The sequence below is a fragment of the Musca autumnalis genome, unplaced genomic scaffold (genome assembly GCF_047663935.1).
Source record: "Musca autumnalis isolate F117 unplaced genomic scaffold, ASM4766393v1 scaffold_3, whole genome shotgun sequence".
NCBI lineage: Eukaryota > Metazoa > Arthropoda > Insecta > Diptera > Muscidae > Musca > Musca autumnalis.
In genome coordinates, this window is record NW_027411866.1 from 257,752,076 (window position 1) to 257,760,707 (window position 8,632).

At 39.7% G+C, this 8,632-nt stretch overlaps 1 long non-coding RNA gene across 1 annotated transcript; it reads right to left on the reverse strand.

The window, feature by feature from the left end:
- Positions 1-384: 384 nt before the first annotated feature.
- Positions 385-817, reverse strand: LOC141397710 (uncharacterized). The gene is made up of 2 exons (XR_012411486.1): positions 682-817; positions 385-611 (listed from the first exon to the last, which is right to left on the reverse strand). It is a non-coding gene; the product is annotated as an uncharacterized lncRNA (long non-coding RNA).
- Positions 818-8,632: the final 7,815 nt, after the last annotated feature.

The following is an 8,632-nucleotide window of genomic DNA, read 5'->3' on the forward strand; positions in this document are numbered from 1 at the left end:
CTGGGGCGAAAACGTGTATAGTATTTCTATACCCTACTTTGTTCTGTGGTAATCTTATACATTTAAACTCAGCACAACTAGCATCCGAATGCTAAAAATGGCGTATAAGCTTTGATTTCCGAACTTTGCATAATCTCCGCTATGAGAAGTTCCATTTAATGTGGTCGTGAATTGAATATGTGAATATATAAACTCAAATAACGGTAAAGTGGATTCACCAACATCCTAGCAGGGGCTTAAGTCATGTCAAAATTCAAATCTAAATAATCATATGGCGAAGATAACTATTTTTTCACTGCTATGAATATCCTTACAAAATCCCACAACGCAAAATACGACCCCAACTTTTAATTAGAAAAATTTAACTGCGCTTTTAATAAAGGGTTTTGGGTTTTATCACTTTTTATTTTTAAATCACACACATACAATAAGAAGTGACCGTCATGGCATCGGTAGTCATGCTAAATTGACAGCATCCTAGCTGCACAACACCCTTTACGTAACAAGATGTAGGCTCGATTTCCTTGCACTCATTATATGTATATACTTTTTTGCTGGCTATTTTGTTGCAGATATATTCCTTGATGGCGAATGACATGTTTATTCATATCCTGAAATAAAACCACCAACATCTATGGCATGAATGTATTGGCCATTTAACTGCTAGAAATACATACATACACACTTGACACTTTAGAAATTCCTGGGTTACGCATGCTGGAATGCTTGAAGACAATTGGTTGCGCCACATTCCTTCAAATGGCAGATTTTTTGTGCACCTTAAACGCTTTACGTTTTGTATTCGCGACGAAATAATGTTTTCAGTTTCAAAATATATTTTAATTAAAATTAAAATATAATAATAATTGACATTTTTCTTCACATCGATATTCGTCGGTATGAGTTAACGATTTCTACAATCGGTAACATAAAGTTACAGAATAACACAATCGTTAATTCAACCGAATATTTTCGTTAACTACCGATGTCGGTTCGTTATTTAAAAAAGTTACAGAATCGCACTACTGGTAACAAGGCAATAGGTCGATATTCAGGAGACAAAGTATTTTTTTTCTTAATCGGATTAATTTTCGCCGTCTTCCAAGCAGATGGAAATGTGGAGGTCTGTAGTGCGATTCTGTAACTCCTTAACGACAGAATTAACGACGAATGTCGGTAGTTAACGATAATTTTCGGTAAGAGCTATTCTGTAACCAATTTTAAAAATTTTTGTCGGTAAATTTTGTCGTTAATTACCGAAAATTATTGTTAAGTTAACAACCAAAAAAAAGTAGTTGTTAAGTCTTAACGAAAGTAAATTATTGCAATATTTTGCTGAATTCTTTTAACAACGGCATTTTATATGAACATATTGTTACGAATGTAACTGATAAGTTTAAGTTAATTTAGTTTAATTTCCGTTAATTTAAAAATTTGAATTGTAACGTAACGTTTTATTACGCAGTTATTTTATTTAAGCAACAACAACTACCATGTAGAACTCTCTTCATCATTCTAGTCGTTACATTACCTTTTGTTAATGTTCTTTTGTTTGTTTTGCCAAAATCATGTAATTATCGTTTAGTTTGTTACTTCTTTTCTTGCATTTATTTGTTGTTGTAATTACGTCATTGATCATCCCCCATGTATGTGAGTCTGGTTGTTCGCTTAGTGCGAATGTGCGTCTGTGTGTTCGTTGTACATATTCGAGGAGTTGCCAGACATTTTCTAGAGGACTCTCGAACAGGGAGACTTTGGGATATAAATACAGGGAAACTGGCAATGACGAGTTAGTTGTGTTTTAAGCGTTGAACTGAACAGATCGGTTAAAGAAGTGCTGCGTGCTAACTACAGACAAGCTGCGTGCTTAGTAATTAAAGTCGATTCCGAATAAGTGTAATAAAGTAAATAAAGCATTGTAGAAACGTAATCTAAAACGAACACTGTTTTATTTGGTACAAATCGTACTGGGGAATAAAACAACGTCTACACGGAGATTAGTTAAATCTAATTCCGTATCAATATGCTATGTCAATAAAGACGGTACACAAGGTAAATTCCGCCTTATTGAGAAAAATCTTTTTAAGGCATTTACATAAGGGTTAACTATGTAGGATAACAGGGGGAAACTTCGCCACTGTTGTGCTTTCGCCGGCGCCGATTTTATTGAAGCTGCATAAAGATCACCAAAAAGAATGTTGTAGATCTTCGATTAACTCATAACTTTCCCTTGGAAGATCTACATGTAGCATCAATTAAATCGGCGCTGACGAAGGCGCAACATTGGCGAAGCTGCCCCATGCTACTACCCTACGTATGAAGACTGCACTAACCTTTGTTTTACTTATTAAAGAGGAAAAACGTTAGCTAATGCTTCAAAAGAACTCAAGTGTGGTACTGCTATGTAAGACCTATACCAATGTCCTTAACACTATCTTTCTAGGAGGCGCGTGACGTGAATAAAATAGTACGTGACACGTGAAGAGTATTACTATAACCTACTTTGTTCTGTGATAATCTCATAGATTTAAACCCAGCATCACTAACAATCAGAATGCTAAACATGGCGTATAAGCTTGGATTTTCGAACTTTTCATACTCTCCGCTATGAGAAATTTCTTTTAATGTGGGCGTGAATTGAATATGTGAATGCATATATAAACTCAAATGACGGTAACGTGGATCCACGATCACTGAAGGGGCTTAAGTCATGTCAATATCACAGCTGAATTTTGATACAGAGCGCCACAGCCCAAAATATGATCCCAACTTTTAAATAAAAAATACAACTGCGCTTTTAAAAAGATTAATGGTGGTTTTATCACTTTTATTACTTTTAAATCACACACACAATAAAAACATCTTAAGAAATGCTTCATTACTGACATCCGTACCCATCCAAAAGACACACATTTGAGCCACATTCCTTCAAAAGTCTGAATTGTTTCCTTCTTAAACGCTTCATGTTCTGTATTCGCGACGAAATAATGTTTTCAGCTTCAAAATATATTTTAATTAATATTAAAATATAATATTTGACATTTCCTTCCAATCGATATTCGTCGGTATGAGTTAACGATTTCTACAATCGGTAACATAAAGTTACAGAATAGGACATTCGTTAACTCAACCGAATATTTTCGTTAACTACCGATGTCGGTTCGTTATTAAAAAAAGTTACAGAATCGCACTACTGAATAATAGAATTAATAATGTGTAATAAAAATCCTGATATGTGAGGAAAAACTAGTTTAATAAATTCTTTGTGAAATAATCGCAGCCAGCAGCATTAGATTTTACTTTGGCAAATGCATCAACCATTTCACTGTGGATGATACATGAAAAAGAAAACCCGTCATCATTATCAGGGAAATGTAGCAAATCCTCTAGCCCGCCTTGAGGATCTAATTGATTATTAATAAACTGTATATTCATTTCATTAGCGTCCATTGCATCATTCACAGAATCCGTTGAGCTATTGCCGATTAAACCAAAGTTTCTAAAAATGTTCCACATGTCCTTTGGACCGGTGCAAGATTCGAAAAGTCGAGAATGTGCTTTTCTCTTAAGTTTTCTTTTGAGATTCTTTGTACGATTTCTTAATTTACAGTAAACTTTCCATCTATCCTCGGAATTATTTTCAAGGAAAGCTTTGTAGGCCAGATCAGTCAAAGATTGGCTATAACGGACTTCGGGGCAATGTATCCAATTGTCAGTGCTGAAATTAGTTCTCCTAACCTTCTTAGGAAACGCAGTGTGAATATAGTTTAAGCTTTGATTAAGTAAGTTTAACTGGTCCTCAACACAGGAAGTGGTTAAGATTGATTCCAATCCAGAATTATTAACCTTTTCCTCCAACTCTTGAATACAATAGTCATTGTAATCAATAAATTCATAAAAGGCCTCATTGCGTCTAAGCGGGAATTTAATAGACATAAAAATAAGGGCATGTTTCGAAATATTTGGACGTAAAACTTGACCCGAAAGCTGTATAGAATCATGCTGCGATACTAAAAAGTAATCAATCAATGATGTAGACTGGTGAAACGTGTCGAAATGTGTTGGACAATTATTATGCAGAATTGTCAAACCAATTCTAGAACATGCATGCCGAACTGAAGAGGCTGACGAAATGTCAAACAAATTGTTATTAAAATCGCCCATTATAATTACATTATTATACCGTACAAAGAGATCAGAAAGATCAGCTTCAAACGACGAAAAATTACCATTGGGCAAATACACTACACCAATTAATAGTGTACCCGAATTCACAATGACTTCTACAAACAAACATTCAACAGAACCAAAGTTATTACCAACGTACACAGTTTTGTATCTAAGTCCCAATTTACATTAGGCGAGTTTACTTGCGGCAATTGTCAGTTTGTAGGTGAGAGAGGGGGCTGAGGGGCAAAGGGTTACCATATGCCTCACCTCTCTCTCCTTCAAACTGACAATTGCCGCAAGTAAACTCGCCTAATGTAAATTGGGACTAAGTTTTTTGGAAATAAGCAATCCCACACCTCCACCTCTGCCAATCGGTCTATCATTTCTACAAAAATTATAACCGCAAATGTTAACCATTTCCGGAGGAATAGATGGCTTTAACCAATTTCTGATATACCAATTATATCCAAGTAACTGTCTTCAACAATATTTTTGTTTTCGGAAAGTTTTTTAACTTTTGCCATTATAAGTACTGAAACACCTAAAAACGTATATAAGGTCATGTTTATATTATAGCCTTTTGCAGGGTTAACCTTCTTTATGAGGATTTATTTGAAATATAAGCAATGGAATTGACATTTGAGACCCAGTGGGTTTGTTAAATCCGGTTATATATGAACGTACTATAATATTAAATAAATTTACTTAAAATAAATGAAAATGTTACTTGTTTCAATTTATCGTTTTTATTAATTTTTTTAAAAATGTACGGCGACAGAAAATGAACTTTATGGCGACAAAATTTGACGGCGTCAGCGAATATTGCCATACGTAATGTAAAAATTGCATCTGGCAACGCGACGCGTATCGCAAAACGGAATCGACCCATAAGGTGCAAACATAATGAAATTCGTCCCTTACTTCACGCTCAATTTCATGTAACTCATCTAAATCATTTTTCGACAAATGTGTGTAAAATTAAGGGGTCGATTATCGATAGCAATTATCGTTAAGTGGCGTTGGCAGTTGCCGAAAATACTTTATGTGTGGCAACTTTCAACTGAAGTTGCGAATCTCAGTTGACGAAGGGGCTATTTTTCAGCACCACCTATTTTCAGTTGCAGTGAACATTTTCGAAGAAAGGTCATTTTGCGCGTGAATGTAGAGCGAAGCGCAAGCGATCGAGGTCATCGTCACCATCCCCGTCAAAAGAAAGTAAAAGAGTGGCTCAACGTTCGGCAAATGAGTCACCGTTAAACTAAATCGAGCCAGTCCAGCGGGGCGTGAACTGGCTCACATCGACGACGGCCCCACAATCTCCATAGCGATAGTACAACAGAAAAACCACAACCTTACAGCAACTGGTTATATCAATGGCGACAAGCGAATTCTGACCTTGGATACAGGCGCATCAAAGTCCATCGTCAGATCAGATCTGGCCAGGGGAAAGATAACGCCACTAAATGGAGTCAGACTGCGCACAGCAACAGGGGAGCCTGCGGCAGTACATGGAAAGATAACCGTGAGACTAACTATTGTCAATAAATCGGTCGATTACGAGTTTATAGTTGCTGATATCGTAGACGAAGTTATAATAGGCGCAGATTTTATGATTGCCTTTGGTCTTAATCTGGATATGAAAGAACGTGTGATGACATGGTCCAATGTGGAAATTCCATTAAATATGGGTTACGAGGAAAACACACCTATTAGACGTCTGACTACGGAACATCCAGAGATTATACCGCCTTGTGCCGAAACATTGATATGGGTACCAATGGATGGAGATTGTGGAGTCGGAAAATTGTGGGTGGTGGGACCAGCAGAAAACAAAAATAGTAACATCTTAATAGCGAATGCCCTGGTGAAAAGCAACGATGATGGATTGATTCCAGTTAGAGTTTTGAACCTGTCAGACAAACAAGAACAAATTTGTCAATTTTCCGATATTGGACAATGCACACCAGCTGAAGCTGTAATTAATTTGGAAAATAACACCGAAAAATCGGCAGCCATGGAGAAGAAGCACCTCGATTGTTACATCAAAGAGTGGACACACAACTTATCACCTTCCGAGAAGAACAAGGCCAAGCAGCTGTTATGGAAACATGCCTCTACCTTTGCGTCTACAAAAGGGCATCAAGGAAGAACATCGGTGGTGAAACATGAAATAAACACGGCAGACGCAAGACCAGAAGTCGATAAGCGAAATGGAGGAGAGTGGTGTGATTGAACCATCGTCGAGTCCCTGGTGTTCCCCAGTAGTTCTGGTCAAGAAGAAAGATGGAAGTACCAGATTTTGTGTCGATTACAGAAAACTAAATGATGTCACCAAGAAAGATAGCTACCCGCTCCCAAGAATCGATGACACACTAGACACCTTAGCCGGGACGTCATGGTTCTCTACCCTCGATCTGCAGAGTGGTTACTGGCAGGTAGAGATAGCCAAAAAAGATAAGGAAAAGACAGCGTTTGGCGTTAACGGCGGACTCTGGCAATTTAATGTCATGCCATTCGGGCTCTGCAACGCCCCGGCCACCTTTGAAAGGCTGATGGAGCGGGTGCTGAAAGGGTTGCAGTGGAAGTCGTGCCTTATATACTTGGATGACATCATAGTCATGGGAAAGACCTTCGACGAACACCTCACCAATTTAAGGAATGTACTCCAGCAGCTATCGTCTTCGGGTCTAAAACTTAACCCGAAGAAGTGTAACCTCTTCCAGCGAGAGGTGAAGTTCCTGGGGCACCATGTGACGACGGAGGGCATATCGACGGATAGCGAGAAGATTAAAGCCGTCAGAGACTGGCCGCAGCCTCGAAACCTCCATGAGCTGCGTCTCTGCACCTATTACCGTCGGTTTGTCCCCAATTTTGCCAGCATTGCCGCAAGCTTACACCGATTGACTCAAAAAGGGCAGAAATTTCTGTGGAGCAACGATCAGGAAGAGGCATTCCAAAAACTCAAGGACATGCTCTGCACAGCCCCTCTTTTGGCGTACCCTGTACCCGGCGGTAAGTTTGTGTTGGACACTGACGCCAGGAAATAGACGGCCAAGAAAAAGTCATCGGGTACTACAGCCGAACATTGTCAAAGCCTGAGAGGAATTACTGTGTGACGAGGAGAGAGCTGCTGGCAGTTGTGGAGAGTATCAAACACTATCACAAATACCAGTATGGACAGCCCTTCCTGCTAAGAACCGATCATTCCGCTCTGCGATGGCTGCTTCAGTTTAAGAAACCGGAAGGTCAATTGGCCCGCTGGATCGAGAGGCTTCAGAGCCCACTTTTGAAATCTTATTGGGCCCAGTGGAACAGTCTACTTCTAATAGATGGGTGCCTACATCGTAAGTGGGAGAGCGACGATGGAAAAACTCACCGCAACTTGATTGTCGTACCAGACTCCAAAATAAAAGATGTCTTGTCAGAGTGGAGGACACCTTGGTGTGACAAAGACTGCTGAAAAGGTAAAGCAGAGGTTCTACTGGGTCGGCTGTCAGAAATCCATCGCAGACTGGATTGCCAACTGTGAGAGGTGTATAAGAGCTAAAGGTCCAACCCGGAAGAGTCGAGGCCGCATGCAACAGTATAATTCAGGAGCTCCATTTGAAAGAATCGCAATGGATGTGGCTGGACCGTTTCCAATAAGCGACTCTGGAAACCGGTATGTCTTAGTGGTCATGGATTACTTCAGCAAATGGCCAGAGGTTTATGCCATTCCCAACCAGGAAGCCAAGACAATAGTGGATGTGTTCAGCAAGAATTGGATTTGTCGCTATGGTGTCCCATCCGAGGTTCATTCCGATCAAGGAAGAAATTTTGAGTGTGACACCTACGGAATCAAGAAAACGAGGACAACGCCCCTGCATCCACAATCAGATGGCATGGTGGAAAGATTTAATCGCACCCTGGAAGAGCATCTACGAAAGGTGGTAGATAGCGGCCAAAGAGACTGGGATGAGCATATTCCAAAATTCCTACTAGCCTATAGGTCGGCCATTCATGACTCCACATCTCGAACCCCAGCCAGAATTTTGTTCGGCAATGAATTGAAGCTGCCTGGTGACCTGATCTTCGGTGCCACACCAAACTCCGAAATTGATAACGATGAAAACAGTCAAAACTCTTTCAGTGAAGTCCACGATGCAGTACGCCATCGCATAAAAATGGTCAACAATCGCATGAAGGCGAGGTACGATCGAGCGGCAAATACTGATGGGTTCCAAGAAGGGCAACTGGTACTATTGTTCAACCCACAACGGAAAAAAGGACTATGCCCCAAATTACAAACGCACTGGGAAGGCCCCTACAAGGTAGTCACGAAGATAAATGACGTCGTGTATCGCATACAGAAGAGCGACAGCCCTAGATCAAAGATGAAGGTGGTACATCTAGAACGGTTGGCCCGCTATGGAACGAGAACTGTGCCAGGTCATGAGGAACAGGCTTAAGCGGGAGGCAGTGT